Source organism: Eleutherodactylus coqui, unplaced genomic scaffold, assembly GCF_035609145.1.
Source record: "Eleutherodactylus coqui strain aEleCoq1 unplaced genomic scaffold, aEleCoq1.hap1 HAP1_SCAFFOLD_204, whole genome shotgun sequence".
In the NCBI taxonomy this organism is placed as follows: Eukaryota; Metazoa; Chordata; class Amphibia; order Anura; family Eleutherodactylidae; genus Eleutherodactylus; species Eleutherodactylus coqui.
In genome coordinates, this window is record NW_027102588.1 from 180,001 (window position 1) to 199,249 (window position 19,249).

Genomic DNA, 19,249 nt, shown 5'->3' on the forward strand with positions numbered 1-19,249 from the left:
TCTGCTCCAAGGAGCGAGAGCGGCCACTCTGCTCGGCCCGGAGAGTGGGGTGCGGGGCGCCGTCGCATCGCTGGAGCCAGGGGCGTCGTGCCGTGCGCGCACGCCTAGCCGCCGCCAGAACAGGCCGGAAAGGTTGAGCTGCATACGGATCTAAGCCGTTGCCCAAACTAACTCTGGCCCGTGTGACCGACACAGCCGCGCACGCGCTTTCCTACGACACTCGACCGCCGGGCTCCCTCGGCCTGGGAGGCACTCTCGGGGCGGGGGGCACCGCAGCCCCCCAAGGTGGCTTCCGTACACCTCTTGAACGTTGGGGCCCGGCCGCTCGGAGAGCGGGGTCTACCCGGGCAGACAGCCTGTCGGCCCCGCGGCCTGGACAGGCGGAGCGGGGACTCTTGCGCTCGGGGGCTCTGCTCCAAGGAGCGAGAGCGGCCGCTCTGCACGGCCCGGAGAGCGGGGTGCGGGGCGCCGTCGCCTCGCTGGAACCAGGGGCGTCGTGACGTTCGCGCGCGCCTAGCCGCCGCCAGAACAGGCCGGAAAGGTTGAGCTGCATACGGATCTAAGCCGTTGCCCAAACTAACTCTGGCCCGTGTGACCGACACAGCCGCGCACGCGCTTTCCTACGACACTCGACCGCCAGGCTCCCCTCGGCCTGGGAGGCACTCTCGGGGCGGGGGGCACCGCAGCCCCCCAAGGTGGCTTCGTACACCTCTTGAACGTGGCGCCCGGCCGCTCGGAGAGCGGGGTCTACCCGGGCAGACAGCCTGTCGGCCCCGCGGCCTGGACAGGCGGAGCGGGGACACTTGCACTCGGGGGCTCTGCTCCAAGGAGCGAGAGCGGCCACTCTGCTCGGCCCGGAGAGTGGGGTGCGGGGCGCCGTCGCATCGCTGGAGCCAGGGGCGTCGTGCCGTGCGCGCACGCCTAGCCGCCGCCAGAACAGGCCGGAAAGGATGAGCTTCATACGGATCTAAGCCGTTGCCCAAACTACCTCTGGCCCCTGTGACCGACACAGCCGTGGCACGCGCTTTCCTACGACACTCGACCGCCGGGCTCCCTCGGCCTGGGAGGCACTCTCGGGGAGGGGGGCACCGCAGCCCCCCCAAGGTGGCTTCCGTACACCTCTTGAACGTTGGGGCCCGGCCGCTCGGAGAGCGGGGTCTACCCGGGCAGACAGCCCGTCGGCCCCGCGGCCTGGACAGGCGGAGCGGGGACAAGCCAAGGCTACCGGCGGGCGGGATCGACCGGGTAGCCGCCGTGGGGAACACAACTTGGACGTCTCGCGCCGTCGCGGACCACCGTCCTCCGTCTCTCTCTCCCTCTCTCGGAAGGGAGGCCGCCCGAGGCGCACGGGCCTCGGACGGCCAGGGGTGGAAGGGCTCCACCCCAAGGTGGCTTCCGTACACCTCTTGAACGTTGGGGCCCGGCCGCTCGGTGAGAGCAGGGTCTACCCGGGCAAACAGCCCGTCGGCCCCGCGGCCTGGACAGGCGGAGCGGGGGCAAGCCAAGGCTACCGGCGGGCGGGATCGACCGGGTAGCCGCCGTGGGGAACACAACTTGGACGTCTCGCGCCGTCGCGGACCACCGTCCTCCGTCTCTCTCTCCCTCTCTCGGAAGGGAGGCCGCCCGAGGCGCACGGGCCTCGGACGGCCAGGGGTGGAAGGGCTCCACCCCAAGGTGGCTTCCGTACACCTCTTGAACGTTGGGGCCCGGCCGCTCGGTGAGAGCAGGGTCTACCCGGGCAAACAGCCTGTCGGCCACGCGGCCTGGACAGGCGGAGTGGGGGCAAGCCAAGGCTACCGGCGGGCGGGATCGACCGGGTAGCCGCCGTGGGGAACACAACTTGGACGTCTCGCGCCGTCGCGGACCACCGTCCTCCGTCTCTCTCTCCCTCTCTCGGAAGGGAGGCCGCCCGAGGCGCACGGGCCTCGGACGGCCAGGGGTGGAAGGGCTCCACCCCAAGGTGGCTTCCGTACACCTCTTGAACGTTGGGGCCCGGCCGCTCGGTGAGAGCGGGGTCTACCCGGGAAGACAGCCCGTCGGCCCCGCGGCCTGGACAGGCGGAGCGGGGACAAGCCAAGGCTACCGGCGGGCGGGATCGACCGGGTAGCCGCCGTGGGGAACACAACTTGGACGTCTCGCGCCGTCGCGGACCACCGTCCTCCGTCTCTCTCTCCCTCTCTCGGAAGGGAGGCCGCCCGAGGCGCACGGGCCTCGGACGGCCAGGGGTGGAAGGGCTCCACCCCAAGGTGGCTTCCGTACACCTCTTGAACGTTGGGGCCCGGCCGCTCGGTGAGAGCGGGGTCTACCCGGGCAAACAGCCCGTCGGCCACGCGGCCTGGACAGGCGGAGCGGGGGCAAGCCAAGGCTACCGGCGGGCGGGATCGACCGGGTAGCCGCCGTGGGGAACACAACTTGGACGTCTCGCGCCGTCGCGGACCACCGTCCTCCGTCTCTCTCTCCCTCTCTCGGAAGGGAGGCCGCCCGAGGCGCACGGGCCTCGGACGGCCAGGGGTGGAAGGGCTCCACCCCAAGGTGGCTTCCGTACACCTCTTGAACGTTGGGGCCCGGCCGCTCGGTGAGAGCAGGGTCTACCCGGGCAAACAGCCTGTCGGCCACGCGGCCTGGACAGGCGGAGTGGGGGCAAGCCAAGGCTACCGGCGGGCGGGATCGACCGGGTAGCCGCCGTGGGGAACACAACTTGGACGTCTCGCGCCGTCGCGGACCACCGTCCTCCGTCTCTCTCTCCCTCTCTCGGAAGGGAGGCCGCCCGAGGCGCACGGGCCTCGGACGGCCAGGGGTGGAAGGGCTCCACCCCAAGGTGGCTTCCGTACACCTCTTGAACGTTGGGGCCCGGCCGCTCGGTGAGAGCAGGGTCTACCCGGGCAAACAGCCTGTCGGCCACGCGGCCTGGACAGGCGGAGTGGGGGCAAGCCAAGGCTACCGGCGGGCGGGATCGACCGGGTAGCCGCCGTGGGGAACACAACTTGGACGTCTCGCGCCGTCGCGGACCACCGTCCTCCGTCTCTCTCTCCCTCTCTCGGAAGGGAGGCCGCCCGAGGCGCACGGGCCTCGGACGGCCAGGGGTGGAAGGGCTCCACCCCAAGGTGGCTTCCGTACACCTCTTGAACGTTGGGGCCCGGCCGCTCGGTGAGAGCAGGGTCTACCCGGGCAGACAGCCCGTCGGCCCCGCGGCCTGGACAGGCGGAGCGGGGACAAGCCAAGGCTACCGGCGGGCGGGATCGACCGGGTAGCCGCCGTGGGGAACACAACTTGGACGTCTCGCGCCGTCGCGGACCACCGTCCTCCGTCTCTCTCTCCCTCTCTCGGAAGGGAGGCCGCCCGAGGCGCACGGGCCTCGGACGGCCAGGGGTGGAAGGGCTCCACCCCAAGGTGGCTTCCGTACACCTCTTGAACGTTGGGGCCCGGCCGCTCGGTGAGAGCGGGGTCTACCCGGGCAAACAGCCCGTCGGCCACGCGGCCTGGACAGGCGGAGCGGGGGCAAGCCAAGGCTACCGGCGGGCGGGATCGACCGGGTAGCCGCCGTGGGGAACACAACTTGGACGTCTCGCGCCGTCGCGGACCACCGTCCTCCGTCTCTCTCTCCCTCTCTCGGAAGGGAGGCCGCCCGAGGCGCACGGGCCTCGGACGGCCAGGGGTGGAAGGGCTCCACCCCAAGGTGGCTTCCGTACACCTCTTGAACGTTGGGGCCCGGCCGCTCGGTGAGAGCAGGGTCTACCCGGGCAAACAGCCTGTCGGCCACGCGGCCTGGACAGGCGGAGTGGGGGCAAGCCAAGGCTACCGGCGGGCGGGATCGACCGGGTAGCCGCCGTGGGGAACACAACTTGGACGTCTCGCGCCGTCGCGGACCACCGTCCTCCGTCTCTCTCTCCCTCTCTCGGAAGGGAGGCCGCCCGAGGCGCACGGGCCTCGGACGGCCAGGGGTGGAAGGGATCCACCCCCCGCGGGAAGGGGACGCGCGGCGGCACCCGGACGCGGGAGCGTTGACCCGGGGGTCTTTACTCCGCCGAGGCGTAGCCCGGAGAAGGAGCGAGACCGGCCGGCGGGGGTGGAACACCCCCTCATGCCTCGCTCCTTCTGGGGATAAAGCGCGTCGTCCGCAGGCCGCCGTCCCCTATCCCCGCCCTGGACCGCCCGCATCGGCCGGAGCCCGAGGGGACAGGCGGGGGTCCTTCGCTTTCGGGAAAACCGTCACCAAACGTGGGGCCCGTGGCCCCGCTCTCGGCCGCCCTGAGGCGGGAGAGCCCGGATCGTTCTCTCTCTCGGCGTCGGCCCCACCGACGCCGTCGCACGGTGGCCTGGGAAAGGGCTGCACCCCCTGCGCCACGCTTCTCCCCCGGAGTACTCCCCCCGCAGGGGGCTCCGCGGGGTGTCCCGACGCGCAGAGTCGCTCGCCTTCTTCCGCGGGGGACGGGAGGGACGCCCACGCGCGTCCCTTCCCCATCCTCGAGAGCCGTACGCGCCGAGGGTGAACCCGCTCGCCGGGGCGCCGGGGAGCAGGGCCCTTGTGGTCCTTCCCCGGACATGGGCGCGGCGAGGGTCCCCCGGCCGCGACGGCTCTCCCGTTGACCCACTCTCTCGCCTTGGGTGGTGGTGATGGAGGCGGCTGCCTACGCCTCAGCCCGGCATCTCGGAGGGGGGTCGCCCGGGCAGCCAGCCAGCCAGCCTGTTGGCCCCGCGGCCTGCACAGGCGGAGTGGGGACACTTGCGCTCTATGACTCTGCTCCCAGGGAGGTGGCAGAGGGGCGGCCGCGGTGCTTTGACTTTGAGCGGTCCCCACTCCAGCACTCTGAGAAATAGTCACTTTGTCAAAGACCGCACACCGCTCGTTCCCTTATATGCAAAAAAGGTGTTCGTCCTGACGTTTTGCGAGCCCTTATTTTACCGTCGTCGGCGCTATCAGGGGAAACAGGCCCGCTCCTTCCGCCTTCATGGAACCGTAGCTCGGCCCCGAGGGCCCAGGATTACCCTCATACCGGTTCTCACGACATGCGTCGACACTCGGCTCGGCCCCGGCAGCCGCAGCTCCCGCCGGCCCGGCCAGCCGGGTCCGCACCCCTGGCCGGCGCCTGGAGCGTCTGGACTTTGTCGTTTTCTCTCCAAGACTCGTCTCTGCCAACTGCCGTGGACTTCGGCGGGGGCTGCCGCGGGCTGTGCCCGGCCTCTTGGGGGTCCCGCCTGCCCGCGCAGGCAGCTAGGACAGGGTTATCAGCGCTCTCAGGGGGGCCTCCGCAGACCCCCCACAGGTGGCTTCGTACACCTCTTGAACGTGGCGCCCGGCCGCTCGGTGAGAGCGGGGTCTTCCCAGGCAAGCCGCCTGTGGGCCCCGCGGCCTGGACAGGCGGAGCGGAGACAAGCCCAGGCTACCGGTAGGATCGACCGGCTGGCAGTCGTGGTGGAGCAACGGGGACGCCTCGCGCCGCCGCGGGCCGCCGTCCTCCGTCTCTCTCCCACTCTCGGAGGCAGGCCGCCCGAGGCCAACGGGCCTCGGACGGCGTGGGGTGGAAGGGCTCCACCCCAGGGGAAGAAAACACGCCCGCGCGCGTTTGCACAGTCTGCCCCGGCCCGGCATCTCGGAGGGGGGTCGCCCGGGCAGCCAGCCAGCCTGTCGGCCCCGCGGCCTGCACAGGCGGAGTGGGGACCCTCGCGCTCGATGACTCTGCTCCCAGGGAGGTGGCAGAGGGGCGGCCGCGGTGCTTTGACTTTGAGCGGTCCCCACTCCGCACATTGAGAAATAGTCACTTTGTCAAAGACCGCACACCGCTCGTTCCCTTATATGCAAAAAAGGTGTTCGTCCTGACGTTTTGCGAGGCCCTAATTTACCGCCGTCGGCGCTATCAGGGGAAACGGGCCCGCTCCTTCCGCCCTCCTGGAACCGTGCCTCGGCCCGGAGCGACCAGGATTACCCTCATACCGGTTCTCACGACATGCATTGACACTCGGCTCAGCCCCGGCAGCCGCAGCTCCCGCCGGCCCGGCCAGCCGGGTCCGCCCCCCGTGGCCGGCGCCTGGAGCGTTTGGACTTTGTCGTTTTTTCAAAGACTCATCTCTGCCAACTGCCCTGGGCTTCAGCAGTGGCTGCCGCGGGCTGTGCACGGCCTCCTGGGGGAGTCCCGCCTGCCCGCGCAGGCAGCTAGGACAGGGTTATCAGCGCTCTCAGGGGGGCCTCCGCAGACCCCCCACAGGTGGCTTCGTACACCTCTTGAACGTGGCGCCCGGCCGCTCGGAGAGCGGGGTCTACCCGGGCAGCCAGCCGGCCTGTCGGCCCCGCGGCCTGGACAGGCGGAGTGGGGACACTCGCGCTCGATGACTCTGCTCCCAGGGAGGTGGCAGAGGGGCGGCCGCGGTGCTTTGACTTTGAGCGGCCCCCACTCCCTTCCCAGCACTCTGAGAAATAGTCACTTTGTCAAAGACCGCACACCGCTCGTTCCCTTATATGCAAAAAAGGTGTTCGTCCTGACGTTTTGCGAGGCCTTAATTTACCGCCGTCGGCGCTATCAGGGGGAACAGGCCCGCTCCTTCCGCCTTCCTGGAACCGTGCCTCGGCCCCGAGGGCCCAGGATTACCCTCATACCGGTTCTCACGACAAGCATCGACACTCGGCTCAGCCCCAGCCGCCGCAGCTCCCGCCGGCCCGGCCAGCCGGGTCCGCCCTCCGTGGCCGGCGCCTGGAGCGTTTGGACTTTGTCGTTTTTCTCAAAGACTCATCTCTGCCAACTGCCGTGGGATTCAGCAGGGGCTGCCACGGCTGTTCCCCGCCTCCTGGGTGTCCTGCCCTGCAACACCGGAGGGTCAGGGGGGGTCTTGAGCAACTACTGGTAGGTGCAGCACCTCGGGGGCCCTCTGCAGCCAGCACACTGCTGCCAACAGCCCGCTCCCCATCACCAGCCAGCCCCTTCTGCATACATCTGGCGGGGGTGCTTTTTTGACTTCCCCCATTTTGGCCTATGGGGAAAAGCCAGGGGGAAAACCTCCAGAGTCAGGCCAACCTCCTGGAACTCCAGCTCGGCCTGGAGCTACTGGTTTGCCCCCTTCCCGGTTCTCAGGACATGCCTTGACACTCGGCTCTTCCCCAGCCGCCGCAGCTCCCCTCGGCCCGGCCAGCCGGGTCCGCCCCCCTGACCGGCGCCCGGAGCAGTTTGGACTTTGTCGTTTTTTTTCTCCAAGACTCATCTCTGCCAACTGCCAAGGACTTCAGCAGGGGCTGCCACCTGCTGTTCCCCGCCAATGGGTGTCCTACCCTGCAACACCGGAGGCTCAGGCAGGGTCTTGAGCAACTGCTGGTAGGTGCTCTCAGGGGGCCCCTCCACACCCCCAGGCCCACATCCAGGGCCTCCCTCCCGGCCCCTGGAGCAGCCAGCACCCCCTCACCGTCAGCACTCTCTCCCCGTTGGGACTGTGAAACTTTTCTGACCGTGCAAGCTTCGTCAAACGGCAAGGGGGCAACCGGCGTTCTGTGCCCGGCCTCCTGGGGTCCTGCCCGGGCACATCGGAGGCTCAGCCTGGGTTTTCAGCCACCACGGGCAGGTGCACTCAGGGGGCCCTCCGCAGCCGCCCATGCACACCTCTGCAGCCAGCACACCGCTGCCAACAGCCCGCTCCCCATCACCAGCCAGCCCCTTCTGCATACATCTGGCGGGGGTGCTTTTTTGACTTCCCCCCTTTTGGCCTATGGGGAAAAGCCAAGGGGAAAACCTCCAGAGTCAGGCCGACCTCCTGGAACTAGAGCTCGGCCTGGAGCCACCGGTTTGTCCCCTTCCCGGTTCTCAGGACCTGCACTGACACTCGGCTCAGCACCGGCAGCTGCAGCCCCCGCCGGCCCGGCCAGCCGGGTCCGCACCCCTGGCCGGCACGCCTGGAGCGTTTGGACTTTGTCATTTTCATGACTTGTCTCCTCAGACATTGTCCGACTGCAAGGGGGGCGGCCGCGGTCCGTGCCCAGCCTCCAGGGGTTGCCCCCGGCCCCTGGAGCAGCCAGCACCCCCTCGCCGTCACCACTCTCTCCCCATTGGGACTTTGAAACTTTTCTGACCGTGCAAGCTTCGTCAAACGGCAAGGGGGCAACCGGCGTTCTGTGCCCGGCCTCCTGGGGTCCTGCCCGGGCACATCGGAGGCTCAGCCTGGGTTTTCAGCCACCACGGGCAGGTGCACTCAGGGGGCCCTCCGCAGCCGCCCATGCACACCTCTGCAGCCAGCACACCGCTGCCAACAGCCCGCTCCCCATCACCAGCCAGCCCCTCTGCATACATCTGCTGGGGGTGCTTTTTTGACTTCCCCCATTGTGGCCAATGGGAAAATGCCAAGGGGAAAACCTCCGGAGTCAGGCCCACCTCCTGGAACTCCATCCCGGCCTGGAGCTACTAGTTTGTCCCCTTTCCGGTTCTCAGGACATGCATTGACACTCGGCTCTTCCCAAGCCGCCGCAGCTCCCGCCGGCCCGTCCAGCCGGGTCCGCACCCCTGGCCGGCGCCTGGAGCGTTTGGACTTTGTCGTTTTTCCTCAAAGACTCATCTCTGCCAACTGCCCTGGGCTTCAGCAGTGGCTGCCGCGGGCTGTGCACGGCCTACTGGGGGGTCCCGCCTGCCCGCGCAGGCAGCTAGGACAGGGCTCTCAGCAAGGGCTTGGAGGCGGTGTCAGGGGGGCCTCCGCAGCACCCCCAAGGTGGCTTCCTACACCTCTCGAACGTTGGGGCCCGGCCGCTCGGAGAGCGGGGTCTGCCCGGGCAGCCAGCCAGCCTGTCGGCCCCGCGGCCTGGACAGGCGGAGTGGGGACACTCGCGCTCGATGACTCTGCTCCCAGGGAGGTGGCAGAGGGGCGGCCGCGGTGCTTTGACTTTGAGCGGTCCCCACTCCTCAGCACATTGAGAAATAGTCACTTTGTCAAGGACCGCACACCGCTCGTTCCCTTATATGCAAAAAAGGTGTTCGTCCTGACGTTTTGCGAGGCCCTAATTTACCGCCGTCGGCGCTATCAGGGGAAACGGGCCCGCTCCTTCCGCCCTCCTGGAACCGTGCCTCGGCCCGGAGCGACCAGGATTACCCTCATACCGGTTCTCACGACATACATCGACACTCGGCTCAGCCCCGGCAGCCGCAGCTCCCGCCGGCCCAGCCAGCCGGGTCCGCCACCCTGGCCGGCACGCCTGGAGCGTTTGGACTTTGTCGTTTTTTCAAAGACTCATCCCTGCCAACGACTTCAGCAGGGGCTGCCACCTGCTGTTCCCCGCCAATGGGTGTCCTGACCTGCAACACCGGAGGGTCATGGGGGGTCTTGAGCAACTACTGGTAGGTGCAGCACCTCGGGGGCCCTCTGCAGCCAGCACACTGCTGCCAACAGCCCGCTCCCCGTCACCCCCCAGCCCCTCTGCATACATCTGCCGGGGGTGCTTTTTTGACTTCCCCCATGTTGGCCTATGGGGAAAAGCCAGGGGGAAAACCTCCAGAGTCAGGCCGACCTCCTGGAACCCTAGCCCGGCCTGGAGCTACTGGTTTGCCCCCTTCCCGGTTCTCAGGACATGCCTTGACACTCGGCTCTTCCCCAGCCGCCGCAGCTCCCGTCGGCCCGGCCAGCCGGGTCCGCCCCCCTGACCGGCGCCTGGAGCAGTTTGGACTTTGTCATTTTTTTCAAAGACTCATCTCTGCCAAGGACTTCAGCAGGGGCTGCCACCTGCTTTTCCCCGCCAATGGGTGTCCTGCCCTGCAACACCGGAGGCTCAGGCAGGGTCTTGAGCAACTGCTGGTAGGTGCTCTCAGGGGGCCCCGCCACACCCCCAGGCCCACCTCCAGGGCCTCCCTCCCGGCCCCTGGAGCAGCCAGCACCCCCCTCACCGTCAGCACTCTCTCCCCGTTGGGACTTTGAAACTTTTCTGACCGTGCAAGCTTCATCAAACGGCAAGGGGGCAACCGGCGTTCTGTGCCCGGCCTCCTGGGGTCCTGCCCGGGCACATCGGAGGCTCAGCCTGGGTTTTCAGCCACCACGGGCAGGTGCACTCGGGGGGCCCTCCGCAGCCGCCCATGCACACCTCTGCAGCCAGCACACCGCTGCCAACAGCCCGCTCCCCATCACCAGCCAGCCCCTCTGCATACATCTGCCGGGGGTGCTTTTTTGACTTCCCCCATTTTGGCCAATGGGAAAAGCCAGGGGGAAAACCTCCAGAGTCAGGCCGACCTCCTGGAACTCCAGCTCGGCCTGGAGCTACTGGTTTGTCCCCTTCCCGGTTCTCAGGACATGCATCGACACTCGGCTCAGCCCCGGCAGCCGCAGCCCCCGCCAGCCCGGCCAGCCGGGTCCGCCCCCCTGGCCGGCGCCTGGAGCGTTTGGACTTTGTCATTTTCATGACTTGTCTCCTCGAACTTTGTTCGACTGCAAGGGGGTGTGCCCAGCCTCCAGGGGTTGCCCCCGGCCCCTGGAGCAGCCAGCTCCCCCTCGCCCTCAACACTCTCTCTCCGTGGGGACTTTGAAACTTTTTCTGACCGTGCAAGCTTCATCGGACGGCAAGGGGGCAAGCTGTGGTCTGTGCCCGGCCTCCTGGGTTCCTGCCCGGGGCACATCGGAGGCTCAGCCTGGGTTTTCAGCCACCACCGGTAGGTGCGCTTTGGGGGCCCTCCGCAGCCGCCCTGGGCCACCCCTGCAGCCAGCGCACTGCTGCCAACAGCCCGCTCTCCATCACCAGCCAGCCCCGTCCGCGCACATCTGCCGGGGGTGCTTTTTTGAGAAATACTGTCACTTTGTCAAGGACCACACACCGCTCGTTCCCTTATACCCAGACAAGGTGTTCGTGGTGACGTTTTGCGAGGCCTTATTTTACCGCCGTCGGCGCTATCAGGTGAAACAGGCGCGCTCCTTCCGCCCTCCTGGAACCGTGGCTCGGCCCGGAGCGACCAGGATTACCCTCATACCGGATCTCACCACCTGCGTTGACACTCGGCTCCGCCCCGGCAGCTGCAGCTCCCGCCGCCCCGGCCGGCCGGGTCCGCTCCCCTGGCCGGCACGCCTGGAGCGTTTGGACTTTGTCATTTTCATGACTTGTCTCCTCAAACCTTGTTCGACTGCCAGGGGGGCTGCCGCAGTCCGTGCCCAGCCTCCAGGGGTTGCCCCCGGCCCCTGGAGCTGCCGGCACCCCCCTCACCGTCAGCACTCTCTCCCCGTTGGGACTTTGAAACTTTTCTGACCGTGCAAGCTTCATCAAACGGCAAGGGGGCAGGCTGCGGTCTGTGCCCGGCCTCCTGGGGTCCTGCCCGGGCACATCGGAGGCTCAGCCTGGGTTTTCAGCCACCACTGGCAGGTGCACTCAGGGGGCCCTACGCAGACGCCCATGCACACCTATGCAGCCAGCACACTGCTGCCAACAGACCACTCTCCGTCACCCGCCAGCCCCTCTGCATACATCTGCTGGAGGTGCTTTTTTGACTTCCCCCATTTTGGCCTATGGGGAAAAGCCAGGGGGAAAACCTCCAGAGTCAGGCCGACATCCTGGAACTCCAGCTCGGCCCAGAGCCACCGGTCTGTCCCCTTCCCGGTTCTCAGGACATGCATTGACACTCGGCTCAGCCCCGGCAGCCGCAGCCCCCGCCGGCCCGGCCGGCCGGGTCCGCACCCCTGGCCGGCACGCCTGGAGCGTTTGGACTTTGTCATTTTCATGACTTGTCTCCTCAAACTTTGTTCGACTGCAAGGGGGGCGGCCGCGGTCCGTGCCCAGCCTCCAGGGGCTGCCCCGGGCCCCTGGAGCAGCCAGCGCCCCCTCGCCGTCAACACTCTCTCCCCGTTGGGACTTTGAAACTTTTTCTGACCGTGCAAGCTTCATCAAACGGCAAGGGGGCAGGCTGCGGTCTGTGCCCGGCCTCCTGGGGTCCTGCCCGGGGACATCGGAGGCTCAGGCAGGGTCTTGAGCTACTGCTGGTAGGTGCACTCAGGGGGCCCTCTTCAGCCGCCCAGGGCCACCCCTGCAGCCACCACACAGCTGCCAACAGCCCGCTCTCCATCACCCCCCAGCCCCTCTGCATACATCTGCTGGGGGTGCTTTTTTGCCTCCCCCCGTTTTGGCCTATGGGGAAAAGCCAGGGGGAAAACCTCCAGAGTCAGGCCGACCTCCTGGAACTCCAGCTCGGCCTGGAGCTACTGGTCTGTCCCCTTCCCGGTTCTCAGGAGATGCATCGACACTCGGCTCAGCCCCGGCAGCCGCAGCACCCGCCGGCCAGGCCAGCCGGGTCCGCCCCCCTGGCCGGCGCCTGGAGCAGTTTGGACTTTGTCATTTTCATGACTTGTCTCCTCAAACTTTGTTCTACTGCAAGGGGGGCTGCCGCGGTCCGTGCCCAGCCTCCAGGGGTTCCCCCCCCCGGCCCCTGGAGCAGCCAGCACCCCCTCGCCGTCAACACTCTCTCCCCGTCGGGACTTTGAAACTTTTCTGACCGTGCAAGCTTCATCAAACGGCAAGGGGGCAGGCTGCGGTCTGTGCCCGGCCTCCTGGGGTCCTGCCCGGGGATATCGGAGGCTCAGGCAGGGTCTTCAGCAACTGCTGGTAGGTGCTCTCAGGGGGCCCCTCCACACCCCCAGGCCCACCTCCAGGGCTTCCCTCCCGGCCCCTGGAGCAGCCAGCACCCCCTCACCGTCAGCACTCTCTCCCCGTTGGGACTTTGAAACTTTTCTGACCGTGCAAGCTTCATCAAACGGCAATGGGGGGGGCAACCGGCGGTCTGTGCCCGGCCTCCTGGGGTCCTGCCCGGGGACATCGGAGGCTCAGCCAGGGTGTTGAGCAACTACTGGTAGGTGCTCTCAGGGGGCCCTCCGCAGCCGCCCCGGGCCACCCCTGCAGCCGGCACACCGCTGCCAACAGCCCGCTCTCCGTCACCAGCCAGCCCCGTCCGCGCACATCTGCCGGGGGTGCTTTTTTTGAGACACACTGTCACTTTGTCAAAGACCGCACACCGCTCGTTCCCTTATACCCCGACAAGGTGTTCGTGCTGACGTTTTGCGAGGCCTTATTTTACCGCCGTCGGCGCTATCAGGGGAAACAGGCCCGCTCCTTCCGCCCTCCTGGAACCGTGCCTCGGCCCGGAGCGGCCAGGTTTACCCTCATGCCGGTTCTCGTGACATGCATCGACACTCGGCTCAACCCCGTCAGCCGCAGCTCCCGCCGGCCCGGCCAGCCGGGTCCGCCCCCCCTGGCCGGCGCCTGGAGCAGTTTGGACTTTGTCATTTTCATGACTTGTCTCCTCAAACTTTGTTCGACTGCAAGGGGGGCTGCCGCAGTCTGTGCCCAGCCTCCAGGGGTTGCCACCGGAGCAGCCAGCACCCCCTCGGCGTCAACACTCTCTCCCCGTTGGGACTTTGAAACTTTTCTGACCGTGCAAGCTTCATCAAACGGCAAGGGGGGCAGGCTGCGGTCTGTGCCCGGCCTGCTGGGGTCCTGCCCGGGGACATCGGAGGCTCAGCCAGGGTTTTGAGCCACCGCTGGCAGGTGCACTCAGGGGGCCCTCCGCAGCCGCCCAGGCACACCTCTTCAGCCAGCACACTGCTGCCAAACACCCGCTCCCCATCACCCCCCAGCCCCTCTGCATACATCTGCTGGGGGTGCTTTTTTGACTTCCCCCATTTTGGCCTATGGGGAAAAGCCAGGGGGAAAACCTCCAGAGTCAGGCCGACCTTCTGGAACTCGAGCTCGGCCTGGAGCCGCCGGTTTGTCCCCTTCCCGGTTCTCAGGACCTGCATTGACACTCGGCTCAGCCCCGGCAGCCGCAGCCCCCGCCGGCCCAGCCAGCCGGGTCCGCCCCCCTGGCCGGCGCCTGGAGCGTTTGGACTTTGTCATTTTCATGGCTTGTCTCCTCAAACTTTGTCCGACTGCAAGGGGGGCTGCCGCAGTCCGTGCCCAGCCTCCAGGGGTTGTCCCCGGCCCCTGGAGCAGCCAGCACCCCCTCGCCGTCAACGCTCTCTCCCCGTTGGGACTTTGAAACTTTTCTGACCGTGCAAGCTTCGTCAAACGGCAATGGGGCAAGCGGCGGGCTCTGCCCGGCCTCCTGGGGTCCTGCCCGGGGACATCGGAGGCTCAGCCAGGGTGTTGAGCCACCGCTGGCAGGTGCACTCAGGGGGCCCTCCGCAGCCGCCCAGGCCCACCCCTGCAGCCAGCACACGGCTGCCAACAGCCCGCTCTCCGTCACCCCCCAGCCCCTCCTGCATACATCTGCTGGGGGTGCTTTTTTGGCTCCCCCCGTTTTGGCCTATGGGGAAAAGCCAGGGGGAAAACCTCCAGAGTCAGGCCGACCCCCCGGAACTCCAACCCGGCCTGGAGCCACCGGTTTGTCCCCTTCCCGGTTCTCAGGACATGCATTGACACTCGGCTCAGCCCCGGCAGCCGCAGCCCCCGCCGGCCCGGCCAGCCGGGTCCGCCACCCTGCCCGGCGCCTGGAGCGTTTGGACTTTGTCGTTTTTTCTCCAAGACTCGCCTCTGGCACATGCCATGGACCTCAGCGGGGGCTGCTCCCCGCCTCCTGGGTGTCCTGCCCGGGCACATCGGAGGCTCAGCCTGGGTCTTGGGCCCCTTCTGGTAGGTGCACTTTGGGGGCCCTCCGCAGCCGCCCAGGCCCACCTCCTGCAGCCACCACACAGCTGCCAACTGCCCGCTCTCCGTCACCCGCCAGCCCCTCTGCATACATCTGCTGGGGGTGCTTTTTTGACTTCCCCCATTGTGGCCAATGGGACAATGCCAAGGGGAAAACCTCCAGAGTCCTGCCGACCTCCTGGAACTCCAACCCGGCCTGGAGCCACCGGTTTGTCCCCTTCCCGGTTCTCAGGACCTGCATTGACACTCGGCTCAGCCCCGGCCGCCGCAGCTCCCGCCGGCCCCGGCCAGCCGGGTCCGCACCCCAGGCCGGCGCCTGGAGCGTTTGGACTTTGTCATTTTCATGACTTGTCTCCTCAAACTTTGTTCGACTGCAAGGGGGGCTGCCGCAGTCCGTGCCCAGCCTCCAGGGGTTGCCCCCGGCCCCTGGAGCAGCCAGCACCTCCTCGCCGTCAACACTCTCCCCCCGTGGGGACTTTGAAACTTTTCTGACCGTGCAAGCTTCGTCAAACGGCAAGGGGGCAAGCGGCGGGCTCTGCCCGGCCTCCTGGGGTCCTGCCCGGGGACATCGGAGGCTCAGCGGGGGTTTTCAGCCACCACTGGTAGGTGCGCTTTGGGGGCCCTCCGCAGCCGCCCCGGGCCACCCCTGCAGCCAGCACACTGCTGCCAACAGCCCGCCGCTCTCCCACACCAGCCAGCCCCGTCTGCACACATCTGCCGGGGGTGCTTTTTTGAGAAACACTGTCACTTTGTCAAAGACCGCACACCGCTCGTTCCCTTATACCCCGACAAGGTGTTCGTGCTGACGTTTTGCGAGGCCTTATTTTACCGCCGTCGGCGCTATCAGGGGAAGCGGGCCCGCTCCTTCCGCCCTCCTGGAACCGTGCCTCGGCCCGGAGCGGCCAGGTTTACCCTCATACCGGTTCTCGTGACCTGCATTGACACTCGGCTCTTCCCCGGCCGCCGCAGCTCCCGCCGGTCCGACCAGCTGGGTCCGCCCCCCTGGACGGCACGCCTGGAGCGTTTGGACTTTGTCATTTTCATGACTCGTCTCCTCAAACTTTGTTCGACTGCAAGGGGGGCTGCCGCAGTCCGGGCCCAGCCTCCAGCGGTTGCCCCCGGCCGCTGGAGCTGCCAGCACCCCCTCGCCGTCAACACTCTCTCCCCGTTGGGACTTTGAAACTTTTCTGACCGTGCAAGCTTCGTCAAACGGCAATGGGGGGCAACCGGCGTTCTGTGCCCGGCCTCCTGGGGTCCTGCCCGGGCACATCGGAGGCTCAGCCTGGGTTTTCAGCCACCACGGGCAGGTGCACTCAGGGGGCCCACCGCAGCCGCCCAGGCCCACCCCTGCAGCCACCACGCAGCTGCCAACAGCCCGCTCTCCGTCACCCCCCAGCCCCTTCTGCATACATCTGCCGGGGGTGCTTTTTTGACTTCCCCCCTTTTGGCCTATGGGGAAAAGCCAGGGGGAAAACCTCCAGAGTCAGGCCGACCTTCTGGAACTCCAGCTCGGACTGGAGCCACCGGTTTGTCCCCTTCCCGGTTCTCAGGAGATGCATCGACACTCGGCTCAGCCCCGGCAGCCGCAGCACCCGCCGGCCAGGCCAGCCACGTCCGCCCCCCTGGCCGGCGCCTGGAGCGTTTGGACTTTGTCGTTTTTTTCCCCAAGACTCGCCTCTGCCAACTGCCAAGGACTTCAGCAGGGGCTGCCACGGCTGTTCCCCGCCTCCTGGGGTTCATGCCCGGGCACATCGGAGGCTCAGGCAGGGTCTTGAGCAACTACTGTTGGGTGCTCTCAGGGGGGCCCCTCCACACCCCCAGGCCGACCTCCAGGGGCTGCCCCCGGACCCTGGAGCAGCCTGCACCCCCCTCGCCGTCAACACTCTCCCCCCGTTGGGACTTTGAAACTTTTCTGACCGTGCGAGCTTCATCGGACGGGAAGGGGGCGACCTGCGGGCTCTGCCCGGCCTCCCGGGGTCCCTGCCCGGGCCCCGTGGGAGGTACAGGCAGGGTTTCTCACCTACTACCCGTAGGCACTCTCAGGGGGCCCTCCGCGCCCTCAGGCCGCCCTCCCCGGGCTTCCCCCGGGTCCGCGGAGCAGCCCGCCACCCCTCGCCGCACTGTCTCTCGCCCCCCGTCGGGACTTTGAAACTTTTCCCCCCCGTGCAAACCTCACCGGGGGGCAGAGGGAGAGACCTGCGGGCCGTGCCCGGCCTCCCGGGACTCCCTCCGGGCAGCGCGGGCGGCTCGGACGGGGTTTTCAGCGAGTGCTGGGGGGGGTGTCTTCGGGGGCCCCCCGCGGGCCCCCCGGGGCACCTGCGCGGGGTGGCCCCTGCTGCCAGGCACCCACTCCCCATCGACCATCCAGCCCCCCTACATACATCTGGCGGGGGTGCTTTTTTGAGTTCCCCCATTTTGGCAACTTGGCACCTCCTATGGGGAAACCGGCAAAATCATGCCGACCTCCTGGAACTCCGGCTCGGCCTGGAGCCGCCGGTTTGTCCCCTTCCCGGTTCTCAGGCATTTTCGGACTTTGTCATTTTTTCAGCACTCTGTCAATGCGGCCAGCGGGAGCTGCCGCGGTCTGTGCCCAGGCACCAGGCACTAAAAACGGACACAGTCGGAGGGTCAGGGGGTGTCTCGGCCAGATACTGAAAAACACTCAGGGGGTGCCCAGGCACCAGGCGCTCCAAACGGACACAGTCGGAGGGTCAGGGGGTGTCTCGGCCAGATACTGGAAAACACTCAGGGGCGCCCGGAGGCTGCACAGGGCCACCCCAGGCCGCTCCCCCGGGCACCCGGGCGGCCATATTGGCGGCTGAGACCCCCTCTTCAGCGAACGCCAGGGGGCGCTCAGGGGCACACGGGGGCTGCTCCACTCGCCCCAGGGCGGCCCCCGCGGGTACCCGGGCGGCCATATTGGCGGCTGGGACCCCCTCTTGAGCAAACGCCAGGGGGGCGCTCAGGGACGCACGGGGGCTGCTCCACTCGCCCCAGGCCGGCCTCCCTGGGTACCCGGGCGGGCACATTAGCGGCTGAGACCCCCTCTCCACCAGAGACCGGGGGGCGCTCGGGGACACACGGGGGCTGCTCCACTCGCCCCAGGCCGGACTCCCTGAGGCGGGCACATTAGCGGCTGAGACCCCCTCTCCACCAGAGACCGGGGGGCGCTCGGGGACACACGGGGGCTGCTCCACTCGCCCCAGGCCGGACTCCCTGAGGCGGGCACATTAGCGGCTGAGACCCCCTCTCCACCAGAGACCGGGGGGCGCTCGGGGACACACGGGGGCTGCTCCACTCGCCCCAGGCCGGCCTCCCTGAGGCGGGCACATTAGCAGCTGAGACCCCCTCTCCACCAATGACCGGGGGACGCTCAGGGACACACGGGGGCTGCTCCACTCGCCCCAGGCCGGCCTCCCTGGGTACCCAGGCGGGCACATTAGCGGCTGAGACCCCCTCTCCACCAGAGACCGGGGGGCGCTCGGGGACACACGGGGGCTGCTCCACTCGCCCCAGGCCGGACTCCCTGAGGCGGGCACATTAGCGGCTGAGACCCCCTCTCCACCAGAGACCGGGGGGCGCTCGGGGACACACGGGGGCTGCTCCACTCGCCCCAGGCCGGCCTCCCTGAGGCGGGCACATTAGCAGCTGAGACCCCCTCTCCACCAATGACCGGGGGACGCTCAGGGACACACGGGGGCTGCTCCACTCGCCCCAGGCCGGACTCCCTGAGGCGGGCACATTAGCGGCTGAGACCCCCTCTCCACCAAAGACCGGGGGGCACTCGGGGATACACGGGGGCTGCTCCACTCGCCCCAGGCCGGACTCCCTGAGGCGGGCACATTAGCGGCTGAGACCCCCTCTCCACCAAAGACCGGGGGACACTCAGGGACACACGGGGGCTGCTCCACTCGCCCCAGGCCGGCCTCCCTAGGTACCCGGGCGGGCACATTAGCGGCTGAGACCCCCTCTCCACCAAAGACCGGGGGGCGCTCAGGGACACACGGGGGCTGCTCCACTCGCACCAGGCCGGCCTCCCTGAGGCGGGCACATTAGCGGCTGAGACCCCCTCTTCAGCAAACGTCAGGGGACACTCAGGGACACGCGGGGGCTGCTCCACTCGCCCCAGGCCGGCCTCCCTGAGGCGGGCACATTAGCGGCTGAGACCCCCTCTCGACCAAAGACCGGGGGACGCTCAGGGACACACGGGGGCTGCTCCACTCGCCCCAGGCCGGCCTCCCTGAGGCGGGCACATTAGCGGCTGAGGCCCCCTCTCCACCAAAGACCGGGGGACGCTCAGGGACACACGGGGGCTGCTCCACTCGCCCCAGGCCGGCCTCCCTGAGGCGGGCACATTAGCGGCTGAGACCCCCTCTCGACCAAAGACCGGGGGACGCTCAGGGACACACGGGGGCTGCTCCACTCGCCCCAGGCCGGCCTCCCTGAGGCGGGCACATTAGCGGCTGAGGCCCCCTCTCCACCAAAGACCGGGGGACACACAGGGACACACGGGGGCTGCTCCACTCGCCCCAGGCCGGCCTCCCTGAGGCGGGCACATTAGCGGCTGAGGCCCCCTCTCCACCAGAGACCGGGGGACGCTCAGGGACACACGGGGGCTGCTCCACTCGCCCCAGGCCGGCCTCCCTGAGGCGGGCACATTAGCGGCTGAGACCCCCT